We start from the raw sequence: 18,063 nt of genomic DNA, 5'->3' as shown, positions 1-18,063 counted from the left end.
ATTGGTCACCAAAGATGAATTTTTATCAGTCTATCCAGAGTGCTGGTAGAGATGGGGAAGGGGGCAACAGAGATAACGGTTATTTTTGCTGCCTTGTCTCTACCTGAGGTACAGCTTGAATGTAATGAATAAATTAGCCATAGTCCAGACTGAGCGCTAGAGCTTCAAGTCTCAGAAGCCTTTTGTTTGTCAGGAGAAATTGGTTTGCAGACACATTACAGAGGGGTGTATTCACCTCTGGCTCTGCAGGGTACCCATCTCTGTGCAGAGCTGTGGTGCTCAGGGCAGGGCCAGTGATTTGGTCCTACACAATCCGATTCTTAGATGTGGACTACAAGAAGCATTTGTTAACCTTTGCCACGGATTTTGTCACTCGTCCAAGTAATTAGATGAATCATTTCTGGATCAGCCACACTGCTGTATCAGATACAATAAAAGACCCAAAGAGCAATGAGAACAAACAGGGCAGTTCATAGACAGCCATGAATAAGAAGTACAAAATATTGCAAGTCTGGAAATATAAAGTATTTCTCTGTTTTGCATACACCCCAGCTTGAGGCAAAACAGCGTGCAGACACAGACCTGTATTCTGGGCAAGGACCCGATCCAGGCGTATGTTTGTAATTTGTGAGGATTTCTTTTTATTTGGAAGCAGGACTGGGGAGGAAAATAAAAAGTCCAATAATTTCATTTTCTTTTGCAAACTTTGGATCTGAAAGCTTTCTTTCTCTGTGTTTTTTTTTTTTCCCCTTTGCAGTTTCAAGTACAGGCAGTGATCTCCTTTTGGCAGGCACCTCAATGCCAGCGTGACTATGTTTGTCACAGGTTTTCTATGCTGCTGCAAGCAGGACTCAAATTAGGGTTGGTGTGACCAAAGGACAATAGCTCTGCCAACGAGACAGACTTGTCTGATCTCACGAGCAGATGCTCTGCGAGCGTCTCTCACTTCTTGCCTCTCTTGCCTGGAGGACTGAAACCAGCCTGTCAGTGTGAGCGCACTCGCTGGAGCTACAACTGTTTGTGTGAGATCTGAATTTTGTCTAATTCCTACCTTAATATCTGTTCCCAACAGCTACTTGTGAAGACTCCAGCGGTAAATTTCATTCCATATCTCATAGCTTCAATAAGCAAAATTTTTTCCAGAAATGGTTGCTCTTTTTAGAGAGGCTGTTTTGCACCCTAGTGGATTGCTTCAGATTGTAACAAATTGCTGCTGCGTGTCCCTGGTCATCGCTCACATATGAGGGCAGTACCTCAGGGGAGGAGGCTAGAGTGGGACCATGCCGTGATTCAAACATCAGATTCACCCTTTTTTCCCCTCCCCATTACCTGACAGTAGTTTTGTGAGAAGAAAAAAATACTGTTGGAAATTTTAAAGACCTGGCATAAAATATTGACGGGTTTTCCAGGTGTCACCCAGGGGCAGCAGGCCTTGAGGTGTCTCTCAGTGCACACTGAGGAGTTCTTAACTGGCTGCAGCTTCTCGAGCACGCCTGATGTCTCCTGGCTGCCAGTCATCCTGACAAGGTGATGACTAACGGGGACAATTAGCTCCCTCCCCTAACATGCTGTCTGTCATGGCTATTTGAAAGGGAATTAGAACACGTTTCCCTAAGGAAACAGGTTGGCAAATGGGCTTGGGTCTGTTAAAGCCTTAGGATAGCTTCATATTAACAAAATGTCAAAAAAAAATTTCCAATAAGGAGTAGGACCAAGTGATATCTGCTTTGTAAAATCCTAATTGATTCATGTTCGCATATTGAGAAATTCACCCTGCAGCCAACCTCCAATTCCATGCGAGTGAGCTGCAGAATTTCCATTAATGCCAAAGGGAGTATGATCCAGTTTTGTACTGTCCACCTGATAAAGAAACAAAAATAAAAGTTTATTTGTAAGTAAAAACTAATTAGGCTGCATAGGACAAGCTACAAAGAAGCAGCTGCCAGTAATTTAACTTGTTTTCATCTCTTTCAGAATCTTATTTCCAGTTTGTAGACAAACTGAGGCACATCTGGGTGTTAATTGTTCACTATCACCATTATCCAGCTGCTAATTATTAAAGCAAGTTAAAATTCTTCCTCAGTCAATGCCTGTAACTGAGCTAAAAGCAGCTGGCTGCATGGGCCTCCGCAGAATTTGCTTAAGATATGGGAGAGGGCATGGAGCTGTAGATGTCCCTGCTTGTTGTGGGGGGTTGGACTAGGTGGCCTCTAAGGACTCAAAGCTCAAAGGACTCCATGGCCCTGTGATAACCAGGCTGCTCCCCACGGTGACCAAGATGCAGTCAGACTGCAGCCCAAAAGTCGCCATGAAAAGTCCCATGGCTGATGCGTGAGGGCACTGTCTGAGTGCTGGGAGGAAAGGGAACAGCACAATAGCCAGCTTCTTGAAGAACAGTGTGGTCCTTGTAGGGCACTGCTCTGATCTCATTTGAATGACAGCAGAGCAGCCTGCTCTCGACTTCAGGAAACACAAGTCTTTCAGATTCCATATCTAATAATAAGATTTTACCACTGACTTATTTGTTGACAGAAATTACTTAGAGTTAATATGTTCCCATTGCAGACCCTGGGGTCTCTTTGTTTATGCTGAATGTGAATGTATTCTAGCACATGAATTACTATCTCCCGCTTGCTGCTTGGGCGCCTCCAGAATAAGTAATACGCTGGCATAACTTTGCCATTTGTCAGCCAGCAGTCTGGTAGCACATTTGCTTGTCAATCTAATTTTAACCTTTTCTCATACGAGCACTTGGTATTACATGTAAATCAACCAGGCAGTCTGTCATTTGATAGGACACTATCTTCATAGTCTTCTAAACTATGTACTCTATCATATGCGTTCATTTTTAAAGTAGCAGAGGAAAATTAAAACTAATATATTACTTCTTGTTTCTTAATGCCAGAATGCCAGGAATCTCTTTATTACCACAATGGAAATAAATGATATGTCTAGGAGGGTTGTTCTGAAAGTGGGCATGGCCATGCATTCTGTGCTTTCTGAATTGGAAGGTCTGTCCTGAATGGTAAGTATTGCTGAACGCTGCATAGCGCACGGTCTATGTCTGCTCCCACTATTGCTGTAATTTGCAGGTAGGAATAAAAGAACAATGCAACTGATTAATTAAATATATATAAAAATAAATAATGACAATGTGGTTCCAATAAGTTTCTAGTTAAAATATTGATGCTGACTCCGAGAAAGAGAATGCAATTCATTCTGAAATATCAGTCAGTTCATTTCTTTTGATGATCTGTGTAAATCACATGAAAGGTTTCCTGGCATGTCCTTTAATTTGTGAGGTGTTCCAGAGATTGGTTTGGCTGTGAAAGCAGTATGTATGAAGTTACACATTAGCTGTTTCTCAGGGTTGTTGGAGCTATGCATCACTTCAACCTTCTTGGTTTTGTGTTTAAAAAATAAAAGATATTCTAGTCCATTTATAAAGCGTGATTCCATTCTGGCATTTTCAGATATTTTACTGTATAAAGAATGATTTGAAAAATGCAATTTTTCAGTAGTACTGGAATGGTTTGTGACATCTCCCAAAGCCTCAGTCCCACAAAACACCCATAGTCACTCACTGCATGGCACAACAGATAGATGTCTGAACAGTGATGAACATTTGGATAGATTTTGAATAATCTATATTTTCCTCATTCATTCTTTGAGGCTATTAATGCTGCCTTCCATTTCACTCAGGATTATGATAAAGTAATGCTAGACATATTTAATACCAGATTCTGCTCTGATGATTGGCAGCAGTGTACTCAACCTGGGGCAGACAGTGAAAGGTGATTTTTACCAAAGAGCAGAACTGAGGCCCATTTACTCCTGTCACATCACACACGCTCCTCCTCTGCCCACACTGTGTTGTGCTGTTGTTCCTTTACAGGCATTAGCATCCTTCCAGCCCATCCCCACTACCATGCCTCATTTCTGGCAACTTCTGTGTGGGGTATACACCCCAAAATTTGCCCTTATTGCTGTGAAGTTCTCTCATAGGCCGCGTCTCTGTTCAATGAGTAGTGTCTAATTATGTTCGCATGATCCCTACCACAGAGATCTGTTTCTGATTGAGGCAGTACTGTAATAGAAGTAATAACATATGAGCTGCTACCACCACAACCTCCCGCATCCTTTCCTATCTACAAATCGAGTGCAGGCAATATTTGCCCATCGAGAGCTAAAATTGTGTATGACTTCATTTAGCATGAATGTTGCCTGAATTCTCAGCCACAGATTAATTAAATATCTTTGGGAAGACAGGCCTGAGATATCTGGTTGTAACTTTGATCTCAGTACAGCTGAGAAGAATTGGTCCCAGAAAAGATTCAGGTAACTCCGTAAGTTAATTTTGCATAGTAGATTTATAAACAAAATAATCCTCTGTGCTCTGATGAAGTTCTCGTGGGGGTTTGTTGGATTTCCAGCTCCAGGTGTTCCAGGGACACATCTGGACAAAGTCCTATGGTTGGTGAAGGGAACAGCCACCAGCGGTGATGGCATTTGGTTTCATTGAGCTTGTCCAAAGTAACTTCAGATGTGATTTGTTTGTTGTATATGAGAGCCTCTGCTTTGCTACCACTGCTCTTGCAGCTGTGAGGCTCAGGGCAGTGTTTAGAACGAATGAATGTTCGTTATGAAGGAAAACAGTGCATTTCCAGGGATGGAGAACCTGCATTCTATTACAGTGAAAGTATTTTCAGGTCTTACTTACTGTTTGTGCATTAGGACATGTGTATTAACAAAATTCTTCTTCCCTTTCTACTTTCCATCATTGTTCATCTGCATGGATGCAGAAAAAAATGCTTTTTCCCTGATGTACATATCTAAGGATGAACACAGTTCTACTTCTTAGCTGTAAATTCTTCCAGGAGTCACAGGCAAAATTCAGCTGTCTGTACCAGAAGGGCTCAGTCTTTCCGTGTCCCTTTCTTTTTTTCGTATCATTAAAAAACAAAACAAAACAACCTTAAATGCATTTTCATGTGCTGCTTGTGTGACAGCTCTAACGTTTACCCCCAGAGCCACTCACTGTCTTGATCCTGCTGATGGCCATTGCTTTCCTCACCTTGATTCAGCCCAGCCCTGGGAGACGGCAAGGCTCACTGTTACTGTTTGCAGCAACCTCTGTATTAAATTGGTTTAATAATCATAAGTGCCCCAACAGGCACTGTCAAGCTGAGCTGCTTGTACTTGAGTGCTGTACGGAAACTAACGAGATGGCATACATTCTGTCCCTGCACCTAGCATCCTACTTTCTTGGCTTTTATACCTCTCCTCCTGAAATCATTACAAAAAGTAAGGCGAAAAAAAACACGCATCTTGATTGTTATAGCGAAAGGAGGGTTTCAGGAGGTGCACCTAGGATGAGAGTACACTGATTTCAGTAAATAAAAATGCTATTGACAACAACAAACTCCATCAGTTGTAATGAATTATGTGATTCTAATGACCTATTGCAGCCTGGTTTGTGGCAGATGCTGCTTCGTGACATACCTTGCCAACGCCACGACTGATGGTGTCTGACTGAAGGCTGCTGACAGTCAGGGGTGGGCAGGAAGTGCCCACCACAGCACAGTGGGGTTTCTTGCTGTGTCCCTCCACATCCATGGTCTTTGGATGCTTCTGGCCTTCAAGTCAACTGTTGATGTACAAATTCAGGCACCTGTTATCTCCCCAGGGATGTATCAATAGAAAGCCTTAATAGAACAAGCTTAATAGAAAGCAAGTTCATAGGTAGTGTAGCAGAAATGCTAAGTCGTGGTCTGAACCAGTGATTGAGCACCTGGTGGGAAGGCAGGGCCAGCCCAGGGAAGCTCAGGTGCATGCAATGTGTTGAGTGACCAGGAGGGATGCAGCTAGGAACCACCCCTTCCCAGACCTCATTTAAGGCTTGGCAGTAGACAGGAGGGTATTTTGCTGGAGGTTCCTATTTACATGAGGCCTTCCAAAGGTAAGTAGATTTTCTTTTTTTCTTCTTTTGTTTTTCATTTGCTGCAGCAAAAGTCTTTGCTATCCTACTGTTACTTCTGTACTTTCCATCACATTATAGCATTGCAGGTGGCAAGTGTTACTGCTTCTCCTTAGTAAAATTTGCTCTCCACTGCTTTTTTCCGGCCTGTCATAATGGACTTTTCTCTTACAATGCAACTTAGCACTCTGTTTTGACGTTACTTGATACTGCTTTGGGTCTATGCCCAGTTCCCTAACGCTTTCCTGCCTCTTGTTCACTTGCCTTTTCCCTTCTCTCTGAACCACCTTAGCAGGTGCTGTTAGAGATGGCCTTCTACACCCCTCACACCACACCACAGGCTGCACTTAACAAAAAGCCATCTCGGGTCCAAAGAAATGTCTAGTTAAAGAGTAGATGCAAGCATAGGTCACACTACTACTAGAATAACCCCAGGAGCCCCCACAGCTTGCAGCAAAGGGCTTCTTTTCTTTCCACCTTTGGGTGTAATCCAGAACAGCTGTGCCCCAGGTATGTGGGGTGGCTGTTGAAGTCCTGCTTGGGGCTGGCAGAGGTCAGGTTTAGCTTTATGTATTGCAGTAGGGGGAGAGATGCAACAGCACTGATGGTGAGGGGTCTCTAACTCGTGCTGAGGCTTGTAGTGGAGCTCTGGAGCTTGCACTGGGGTCTGGACTAGATCCTGACCTCAGCCTGCCTGTCCTCTGTTTGCTTTTCCTTTCTTTACACTGTTTCCTCTGTCTCTTTGTCCCTGCCCAGGGAAATGAGATGCACACCGGGGTGTTCCTGCTCCTACTGCCTGGTTTATAGGAAATAAATACTTTAAGAAAACACATGTGACCTGGCTGGAGACAGAATGTTTGGGAGACAGAAGCACTGACTTTCAGGACAAGAGTAAAATAGGATTACATGAACAAAAAAAAAACTTCTAAAAATCAGAATAGCTTTAACATTGCTCACTATGCTAATGGGTTCATTATTACACAGAGATTGTGAATGGGACAATGAGACTTTTATTTTTTCCCTCGGGAGTGAGGCAAGAAAGTGGCTGCTTAAATCACTATTGACATTCAGCATGTGAATTCCAGTTTTGATTTTATGAATGGCTTCTATCATCACATCTTGTGCGGACTGTCTCATGCTCATTGTGCTGTGGGGTTAGACGCACTGTCACCATCCCTATAAATAGCTGCATTGGTTATGAAGGACTATCAGAGCCTCTTCTGAAAGAATAGGTCTTTTGACCGGTGGCATTTTAGGCCACTTTTCTTCAAACTTTCTAGACGAGATAACATGTTTTCCACTATGTGGATCCTAGAAGATGGTCAGTAATCCAAGTATTGATCTCTGAAATTCAGGCACCCAGTGAGTGTGAAGAGCACACGGGGAAAACCGAAGTTAGGAGTAATAGGACAGTGCATGCTTTCCAGAAGAAGCCTCAGCTGCAGGGCTGGCAAGGAGTAACGAACTGCTATGCACAGAAAGAGAAGCTCCCTGTGATCCAGCTGGAATCTGAGCTGCTGTGCAGAACTACTGCAGTGTTGGACAGGTCTGTTCTGCACCCAAAAATGCTCGAATGTACCAGGGGATGGGAGGTAAGCTGACACTGTTTTCTGTATCTTTGGTTTTGGACAAAGTAGGAGGTGATTGTGTATAGAAAATGGTTTGTTTTGGCTTCCAGCTGTTAGCCATCAGTGTGATCTGTACAACATGATGACAACCTTCGGGTAAATACTCAGTGCCCTCGGGGTAGGTTTGGAAGGGATGAATACTTTTAAGTTTTCAAAGAGTGGGGGGCTCTAAGGATAGAGGTGGTCCGGTCTGTACAACCTTACTTCTGTGAAGAAATGTACTGGAGATGCAGAAAGCACAGGTTCCCTGTCGGCCATGCAGACAGGGAAGATTTACAGCACAGAAGAGGTCAGATGTAGCACAGCACTGAATGATGGATAACAGGGCTTGCTGGGTGTCTTTGGCTATTAAAGGTAATAAATGCCTAGATATTTGGAGGGTTTCCTTACTATTAACAACCCATCTGGAATTCACACCCCACCTTCCGCAACCTGGGAAGTTTCCAAGAGCGCATTTAGTCAGCAGAAGCACCCTTTGTGCAAACAGTGAGTGTGTACACAAAAAGATTGCTCTGGCAAAAGGAAAGAAATAGAGCAGTAAATTTAGGGATGTGACTAACTTTTTCCGGATAGGGGGGAAAGCACCACACTTGCCAGTTATCTCTTCTGTGCCTTTCCTCAGCTGTGGCTGGGGCCATCTGATGACTATTTCCCTTTCATTCCCAGCACAGTGCAGTCTGTCTGCTGTCAGCAGTTAATGAAGTCACTCGTGAGCCTCCATTCCCTGGGGAAAAGCACTTCTATGAATAGACCTGTTACTTGTCTCTGGTCGAGATGCTCCCAGTGCTCCTTTTGCTGTGCCACCATCTCTAACAATTGTGCCATTTCTAAACAATGGCCTGTCACTGTAGAGCTTTGGCAGTACAGGATGCCCTGAAAGTTCTTGATTCTGGCACAGCTGTAGAGCTCTATGAATGCTTCTATGCTGTCCTCAGTGCCAGCTGTAAGTTTTGAAGTGCCACAAACTTAGCAAAAATGTGCAGGGAGAGGGACCGTCACCATGAGATGCTGCTTCCTTATATATCCTACAATAAGGAGGAAATCAAGCTTTTTGTTTATAAGAACAGAATATTTCCATCCTACGGAAATAGAAAGGGAAACTCTTGATCTGATGAGAAATGTTAGAGAACGTCACATATTTGCCCAGCTGAACTTGCATGTCTGGTAATGATTAAGTTTGTTTTTGTAAGGAATTGTATTGGTCTAGACAGAGGTGAGCTATGAAGGAAATATAACCAGTAGATATAAAGACAAAGGAGAGAAATAACCATGATTCATGATAAGATATTGTCCAAAGTACAGAAATATAAGGCCTTGTTGATACATATTACATTTTGTAGGGTCTTTGATTAGTGTCAGTGAAGGCAAGCAGAGTGTCACTGCTTTCAGTTTTCATGACTGAATGGTGTAGTTGAGATCTTAATCAAAATGATTTTACAGTTGGACACTCCATAAGAAAATCTAGCTAAGGAAGCCAGTAAGTGGTCAAAAAGAGAGGGACTTGGTAAAGTAGCACACTATTAGAACATTACCTATTCTTTGTTTAAACAGCATTTTTACATTCAATTTTTCTTTTAATACAAACTTCATGTTCTTAACAGACTCTTCCTATATCAAATTGTCAGACTTAGTTCTCATAGAGCTATGATGAGGTCTCCAATAAAATGCAACCGTCAGTTTCTTTTCACTGTGATCTAAATGTCTGCACTGTTCCTACATGAGCAGAGTCAGTTTGGTCTAATCTGAACCTTTATTCATGCTCCTCATCCTCCTGCTTATATAAAACCAAAACAACATTAACAGAAGCTCACCAAACTTGTTAGTCATACTTCTCATTTCATATTAATTCTGGATGGCTGAATAAGTTTGAGTGATTCATGACCTATGTTAAAATTTAATATCAGCCTTTAATGTGTTTGGCCTGACACATGGTGTGCCTTATAATATTGATATATCTAATCGACCCAGCACTCTGCATCAGCTTGTAGAAACATGCCATGGGAGGAAAATGACACAGTAGTCCGGGTCTACTTCTCTGTCAAAGCTTTAATTAAAGAATTCTCACTGTCTGCTAAGGGCTTTGGGGAATCTCAAAAGATGCCTGTACTGTTGTTTACAGCATTTTGTTTTGAAAGATAAGGAGGATAGGATGTCTCATAAATCAGACATGGTCAGCATCTCAACAGCATCCAGAATTCCTGTCTGAGTTGCTCTCTGGTATCGTGTATATTAAAAAATCCTGCAAATTAGTGCATCAGATTATTCCTGATGTGTTTTTAAGCACTTTCTTCCAGCACCAAGCAGAGCAGCTGCAGGGAGTTCAGCAGACCTGTGGAAACAGAGCAGCATTTCTCTCACAGTGGTTCTCATCCCTTTCTCAGAAATACTGAGGGGTAAACCTGAGGACAGAGTTTTCCTTTAGGGCTTGTTTCCCTTGTTGACACCAACTGCCTGAAGGCTGTGACAAGGCAGTGCTCAGCCATCTGCAAGCTTGTCAGCTGGGAGGTAGAGCTTGAACATAGTGGGGTTTCCTTTAGCACAAGCTGCTCCTGCATGAGCCCCTGCCAGAGCGTCCAGGAACAGTATTGCTGTGATAGAGCCTCCTGGCTACCTCTGCAGAGGTGTCTTATTAAGGCCATACAGGCATTGCTTTTTCTTAATAAAACAATGGGTTTTTTTCCCTGATTTTTCCTAAGGAAAAGCTTTTACCTTAGCAGAACCATCTAAAGTGTAGGAGTGAGTGCAGCTGCTGCTGTCCACCCTCTCCCCTAGGGCAAGAAAGCTACTTGTAGCAGCAATCCTTAGCAGCACCGGGGGTGTTTCCTGCCCTCTTCAGTCCCGCAATGTCATAATTGCATCAATTCCTCTGATTCAGTAGCAATGGATGATAAAACTACTGCCAACACCTCGGCTGGCTGTTTATAATCAGCTCCAGCAAGCTTTGCTTCCCCTCTGACCACTTCCTGGCTTCTGCATGTGCTTCCCTTGTGCTTGGCTGTTCTCTGCTCAGACACTCAGGCTTGGACTTGGAAATCCCCTGTTCCAAATGCTGAACTGTTGTGTTCTGGCAGCATTTACCTGTTGCTCTTGTAGAAATGAGGGCTCTCTGATGCCTGTACTGTTATTCAGGGTATTAATAGAAACCACAAGCTGAAAGGTTCTTAGCCACAGGCTACTTAGATGGGAGCTCGTGGTACTTCATCTGGGCCTGGGCTGATTTGGGATGCAAGATGGGGGCAGTTTGCCCTGAGCAATCCTCATCTCTACAGTGGTAGAATGAGCACAGTACCAGGATCATGAATAAAATAATCTGCTATGAAGAATGTAAGCCAAAGGTCAGGTCTTGAAAGATTAATTAATATGTAAATTCAGAAGCACTAGCTAAATCAGACTGTTGTTTCTTAACATTTAAGCATAACAAATAAAACTGAAAGAAGCAAAGAAGAGAAAAATACCACAGCAAGAATGGTAAGAATAGATCAGTAACACAAGAGAATTTACATAGTGAGTTGAGAATGAAGGAAAAAATAGTTTTTGTTACTTCATGTGGGCAAACTGAAGTTGAAGAAGACCTTGTGAACATAAGTGCTTTACCAACGATGTGGTGTTACATGGGTATCAAGAAGAGTGAGCAACAGGTTCTACAAACTCAATTGTTGTAGTTTGAATAAAAAACTGCAGTGACCTTGCTTTTCTGTAGGTTTTTAATCATAAATATTGATTAACTTTTTAAAAATGAGAGAGAAAATGATGGCATCACAGGGACAAGAAACCCGTACTTTCCGCAAGCTGTTCCTAGCACACTTGCTCTGCTGCTGGCTATTCATTGTATAATCTTGCTTGAAATTATTAACAGGTTTTTGGCTTGTAGGTCATCTTCTGTCCCATTTTTTTTTTTCTTCAGCTTAACATGAAACAGACAGAAGTGGGATTTGTGGTTTTCTTGTGTGCAAGAAAGGTGACGCGCTAGAGAACAAGATTGGAATAGCTATAACTTTGAATTTCACCAAATTAATTGAGACATAAAATTAACAGTGGCTAAGTTGTATAATTAATTTTCTTGCCCAGGTTTGTCCTGTGTAACAGGAAACAGCTGTGTCTGACTTTTGAAGTCTCTTTCCTATTGACTGTGTCTATAGAAAGCACAGAAAAAGGGGTTCCCCCTGAGCATGAGCCCAAGAGCTGCATTCCCTGCTCCCTGCAGTTTTGCCAGTAGCACACAGATGGCTCAGCACATTCTCTGGGCTCAGTCAGAGTTTAAGCTGCTGGAGTTCTTCCTTGGTCTCTCCAGTTCTTCTTGAATGTTACTGAGCACAGTGACTGATCCGCAATTTAAAAAGGCATTCAGATGCCTTTTCCAAATTGCATTCAGCACCCTTTGTACAGGCATCAGTCTTGTTAGTCAGGAGTGCAAACTGCTCTTGAATTCGTTCTGAACCAGTTCTTCAGATGCTAACGCTACCAGTGTAGTCATTTCTAAAGCTTTCACTCTTCATGAATAAATGCTGGAAGATTTCTCCTCTGGAAGAAATTGCATAATCGACTGTCAGGTTTTGTCAGTAATGTTTCTGAAACATTTTGCAATCCATGCAGATTTTCATTTCTTTCTCTCATATCTCACATGGTAATTGTCAGGTTGATTAACATGCTTCACAAAATGACCCTGAGGTAGACTCCCCAGTGCCTCACGTGGTTGGGAGTGGGCACGGTGCTGACTTAAAGAGGTCCTGGTCCTTCACCAGGTCAGTGACATATGGGAAATCAAAAGAAAGAGTAAAGCTGGAAAAAATCGCATCATAACTGACTGCTGTATAATGAATTACTTGCAGCCATGACTCAGTGTCTGCATTCCTTCCCTAACACAACAATGTCTTGTAGGCTGGCTTTGAATGTTTTTGTTCGCATAGTTTCAGGTAATGGATAACTTCAAATGACTAAAAGCCCTCCAGGAGAATTGATGAGACTTCTTACCAACAGTTAAACCCTTGACATTACTCAAGTTCAGAAGTGTGTTAAAGTTTTCACTCTGTCTCTTTCATTCAAAAATATTTTTCTCTTATCTGAAGCTGTTTTAAAACTGCCCCATAAACATGAAGTCATTAGAGCTACTATGATGTAATTTTGAACTAAAATAACGTTATTCCAATCAGTGTGTGCGTGCATGCAGGCTGTTTTGTTTGTTTTCACTTATAAAACAACAGCCATGTTGGCCTCTGTGGCAACACCGTCATTTCTGGAATGAAACAACCTTTACATCACCTCACGCTGTAGTATGAAGGGGAAAGGAGAGAGAACTGAGAAGAACACAAAATGGGATATGTGAGTAGGTTTGTCCTGAAGGAAAATCCACCACAGAGTTCCATTCCTAGAGAGGGTGTGTTAAAGCATGTGAGATAATAAAGAGTAGCAGATGTCTTAAGAATTGATGTTATGGGGGGCATTGTAAAGCATTTCTCTTTTGAGAGGAAGGAGGATTTTACACAGAAAGCAGTTGAACTCCATCTGTGCATGTGGTATTCTTTTTCTGCAATTAGGATTGCTGTAATTGATAGCAATACATCCCTATTGCGAGGAATTGGGCTGGGTGACCTTTAAGGTTCTTTCCAGTTCAAATGATTCTGTGATTCTGTAACATAATTGAATCATATAATAGTACTACAAAATAATACATGGAAACAATATACCTTTATATATGTGTATAATAATAAAAGGATTGGAAGCAAAGCAAATAGGAGAGAAGCTTGGGGGCCGCTTGTAAGTAATTTCCATGGCTGGCTCTGAAAAGCAGGAAATGGTGTGGGAAGAAAGAAATGTCAGATGGGAGCAACGTGGGCAGGAAAAATAAGCATTAACATGGGTGAGAACGTGAGGCAAATGTCCTGGATGTCAGGAATAAAAGGAATGTGAGCAATGACATTTAAAATAAAAAAAAGCACAATGTTATAAAAGCCAAGCTGAGATATTTGTATACAGAAACTGTGTGCAAGGAGACGAAGGCTAGGAGTGCAGGGCCCAGGATGATCCTGAATCTCTCAAGGACAGCAAAACATGGCAGATAAATAATCCATGACTGGTATGCTCTTAAACTGACGTGTAGGCTATTAGGTAAGATAAAAACAAAAGCAGAGGTACAAAGGCATCACTCGGACACAATGCAGAGACTATGAGGGCAGGATGCAAGCTGTTGAACTTTTGAGGCGAAATATGGCCAATAAGGGTCTTCTGAAGGACTGCTGAAGAATGATTACACATATCTGTAACAGAGATGACTAAACTTCAGCTTCCAAGCATTGTGTCATTATGGAAAACTTTAACGGCACAGAAATAAAGAAAATGTTACCGATAACAGCAGAGTCAGTTATTCCAGGGTGTGATATCTGGCAGATTTCATCACTGAGCAGTCACTGGACGGGTATGGTGCTATTCTAGGTGGTCTTTGTTAGGTACTGATGACATAGAGCAGCTGGTTGTAGAAAATAGCCTCACTAAAGTTATCTCAACTCAATTGAAAATATTTGAAAGAATAAACAAAAATAGGCATGTTAAATACAGTACTTCAGAAGGACAAATTTTGAGATACTAGAGAAACTGCTAGTGATGTCACGTGGATGGAAGTTCCAAATCTGAGCATTAGGATTTCTTTAAATTAAATATGAATTGTAACAAATCTGTACTTCCTACCGTAAGTAAAGAACAAAAGATATTAACACTTTGCTGGATGAATAAATCCCCAGTAAAAGGTAGTAGGAATCAGCAAAGAGAGTGAAAGCTATAGGGGAAGCAACTGTCTCAGGAAACAAGTGCAATTGTATATGCTACAACTTACCTTCTGTAAACCGAACTTGAAGATTAAAATTTTCATGTACCAAAAAGATAATAAGAGGTCTGGTATGTGGTAAGGATAGAGTAGGGATCAAAAATAATGTAGGTACTGCCAAAAATGAATAATTATTTTATTTTCCTTTTTTTCTTTTCTGTGAAGAGAATGGCATAGATCATGTAGAAAAATGGAAACAAGATGGGAAGCATCTGTAGAAGTAATAGCTAACATTTCCAAACTTGAAAATTAAATCCAAAGAGCAGAATAGGCTCAGAGTGGGATGAAGTCCGTAACCCATCCTGAAATGCTGCAAGAAGCAGAAGATTAAACTGCAAGTATAGAAGCAAGTTCTACTTAAAAGACCTGCTAAAACAGGAGAGAGAAGAGTAGAGAAGGGGCAACCTCATACCTACAAATTCATTAATTAACCATGTGCAAATTTTATATACATTCTGCAAAAAAGAATAAATAAAGACATTTAGATAAAACAGAGTAGAATAGGATGGAAACAAGGATTGATAAAATGTATAAGGGCTGAGAATATGTATGTAGGATACCATCTGTTCTGAAAAGGGAGTTGTTGGGGTACCTAGACGTTACAGTCAGAATTTCAAGCATCCTGATTTCAGCTAACCTCTGAAATTATTAATGCTTTCATTGCTGCTAAAAGTGGCATGCTCAGACAACAAAAGCATCCATACCTTTACACAGGTGGAATGGGAGAACTGGAGAGCTGGAGGTGTGGGATTGGATTTAACATAAAAAGGAAATGGTTTCTGTTACAAACTGTGGCTCAGCAAGGGGGTGGGAGAAGGAGCATAAAGTCTTGGTCAGTCATGGAAGGATGTTCAGAGAGCTGCAACGGAGCCAGGGAAGTGGCAAAAATGATCCTCCTTAGATATGTTGTAGGTGGCTTAGCAAGGAGTACGCAAGTACAGACACCAGTGTAGGAGGCAGTGGTCAGAGCCCTTCTGGAGTCCTGGAAGAGTCTGCCCCCATAATTCGGAAGGAACATCAGAAGAAACACAGAAGTACCACTGGACAAAACAAAGAATGAGAGCTATACAATTGCTGTCTATAAATACATCCAGGGGAGGGGAACGAAGGGCAGGGCAAATGCTAGGAAGGGCAAGAAGTTATTTGAGTTACCAGACAATGTTGTCACTAAAACAAATGGATATAAATTGGAAGTTAGTGAATCTTGGCTGGAGTATAGAGGGTCTCCATCCATGAGAAGAGTGAAGTCTGAAACTGTCTTCTAGTGAGAGTAACAGGAACAAACCAATGTGAGTGAGGGTATTGCAGAACTCACTTGCCTGTAATCTGGATAATACAGAATTCGCTGATTTCTTGCATATAGCATAAAGGTGAGTGGAGCCACTTTCTCTTTGCCTCTCTGCCAGGGAGACAGACAGTCTGAACAGTCTTATGATGTTACTATAAGAGCAGTATTTTATGAGATTTCTGTTAATCTATTGGTTCATAAATTAAATGCGACTCTATGGCCTCCTGTGATGTGTTGGCATGCTGCAAAAATATTAAGAATGAAAAATTTGTAATTGTTTTAAATTACAGTCATTCCAATCTTGTAAAACTTTCGGCCAAAGAAAGGCAGTGTTGTCATATATACCTGAGGTAAGAAGAAGGTATCAATCAAATATTATTGATAGGATTTGTATCTGATCCAGTACTTGATCTAGTGGTTGGTAACACTGTCTGTGGCATGGGCTTTGGAATCTGATGATCCTTGCATTCCCTTCCAACCCAAGCCTCTCTTTGATTCATTTGAAATTCCTGGAAAGCATTGTTAGGGAAACATGCTGTGCCTTACCCTTTTTGTATTACTCAGGGCAATTTAAATTGAGTTAATTGATTTTATTTTTATCTAGTGATTGTTTTATTTACATGTTCTTGGTCTGGTGTGGTTTTTGTTCAAGTGTTTAGTATTATGTTAGCAAAAAATTTATAACCTTAAGATAATAACATAAGTGACCAAATTGTTTAAAAAAGGGTATAACTGTTTCAAAAGTTCTTAAACACAGAGTGAGACAAAATATTGCCCGTGGGCAGTAGTGGAGTTAGTACTGACCACCTTTATGCCCACAGGTTGTCAGATAATCCTTCTCTGCTCCAGAGCAGCAGAGCAGCCATCAGATGGCAGCACTCTGCACAAAGAGCTCCCGAAAGCCCAAATCCATCTCTTACCACCAAGAGCCCGGGCCCTCAGGCAGGAGGAGAGTGCTGAATTCTGAATGCCTGTGAATAGAAACCATGCTTCCAAAGTTCAGAATAACTCCTTGAAAGCTTCATAAATCCAGCTCATTTCAGTCAATCCATTTTCTCCATTTGTAGCAGCTGTCTGAATGCTGAGTTGAACGTGCTTATCTATTTTGGCTGCTCTGGATTAATGTTTTTCAGTCCCTGTGTTTCAGCAAAACACTGGCGTTCTGTACCCCTAAGTATACAAGTTATAATATAAATACATTTTCTCTGTGTAAGATCCTAGTGGGGAAAAAAGTATATTTAAACAGTGATTGAATCCCAACTTGAATTTACATCTAGATGAGTCAGATCTGAATACATCATAGTTACTAATTCCTACTGGCTTTTTCCAAAGCAGGGCATTGTCACCAAGCTTGTCTCGCTCACCCTTAACACTTCTTGCTATGCAGTTGAAGTTGCGTGTCTCAGGACTGCCTTTGTAACAGGGACAGGAGGCAGTTTGCTTTCAGTGTACATCTGAAAGAGGGAATCTGCAGACAGCTCTCTAGTTCAAGTGCAGAGGTTTGACATCATGCACAGTTAACAGTCACAGATTGACAGAATTGCAGGGGTTGGCAGGGACCTTGAGAGATCATTGAGTCCAACCCCCCTCTAACCCAGGTACTCTACAGGAGGTCGCACAGGTAGGTGTCCAGACAGGTCTTGAATATCTCCATAGAAGGAGACTCCACAATCTCTCTGGGCAGCCCGTTCCAGTGCTCTGTCACCCTTACTGTCAAGGTAAATGTTGTGGAGCTGATGCTCAGGGTCATCCCAGCCACCAGCACAGCACTGAGTGTTGCTCTGGGGTCCCACCAGCATTGCTTTTTAAAACACAGAGAGAAATAGATGTGCAATGCAACTGTGAAAATCAAGCAGAAGCTCAGACCAGATTCAGTGGGCCATGTGGAAGTTCCTGGTGTGTTCTGAATGCTGTGGACTGGGTGAAGGTCCCATCTGGAAACCACATGGTTTTCTACCAGTTCCATCTGAGCCCTGGTGCAATTTGGAGGTTTGACTATTTGGGTTTGAGTGAGAATTTATTCAAATCTGAAAATCAAACAAATCTTTCAGACTGTTAAATCACGCAAAGAAAACTGAGGACAAAGGTTTGCTCACAGCCTAGGCTGTAACAAGCTGGGTCAGAGCTGTGGGTAAGGTAAACACAGATTGAAAACACCCTGGGTTGTCTGCCTGCTGTTTGCTGCACAGTTGGTGAACAATCCCTCCTACTTCCTCCCTGTTTGCTAAGAGGTGGCTTGCTGACTTCACTCTGCCCTTGTGTAGCAGCAGCGCACTGTGCCGGAAAGGAGACCAAAGCATGAGTCATGGCCTGAGTCACAGGGCTGCAGGGAAACCTTCCTGCCCAACCTGCA

At 42.0% G+C, this 18,063-nt stretch overlaps 1 protein-coding gene across 1 annotated transcript in view; it reads left to right on the top strand.

Moving 5' to 3' along the window:
* The first annotated feature begins 5,927 nt into the window (after nucleotides 1-5,927).
* Nucleotides 5,928-18,063, top strand: part of ITGB6 (integrin subunit beta 6) — a 45,846-nt gene continuing 33,710 nt past the window's right edge. Inside the window, exons 1-2 of the mRNA XM_031599571.2 lie at nucleotides 5,928-5,959; nucleotides 7,333-7,569. The gene's annotated coding sequence lies outside the window, so the exon portion shown is untranslated. The remainder of the gene's footprint in view (nucleotides 5,960-7,332; nucleotides 7,570-18,063) is intronic.

This window comes from Phasianus colchicus, chromosome 7, assembly GCF_987193195.1.
Source record: "Phasianus colchicus chromosome 7, bPhaCol1.hap1.1, whole genome shotgun sequence".
Taxonomy (NCBI): Eukaryota; Metazoa; Chordata; class Aves; order Galliformes; family Phasianidae; genus Phasianus; species Phasianus colchicus.
The sequence above is the reverse complement of the archived record's forward strand: the minus strand, read 5'-3'. Positions and strand labels throughout refer to the sequence as shown.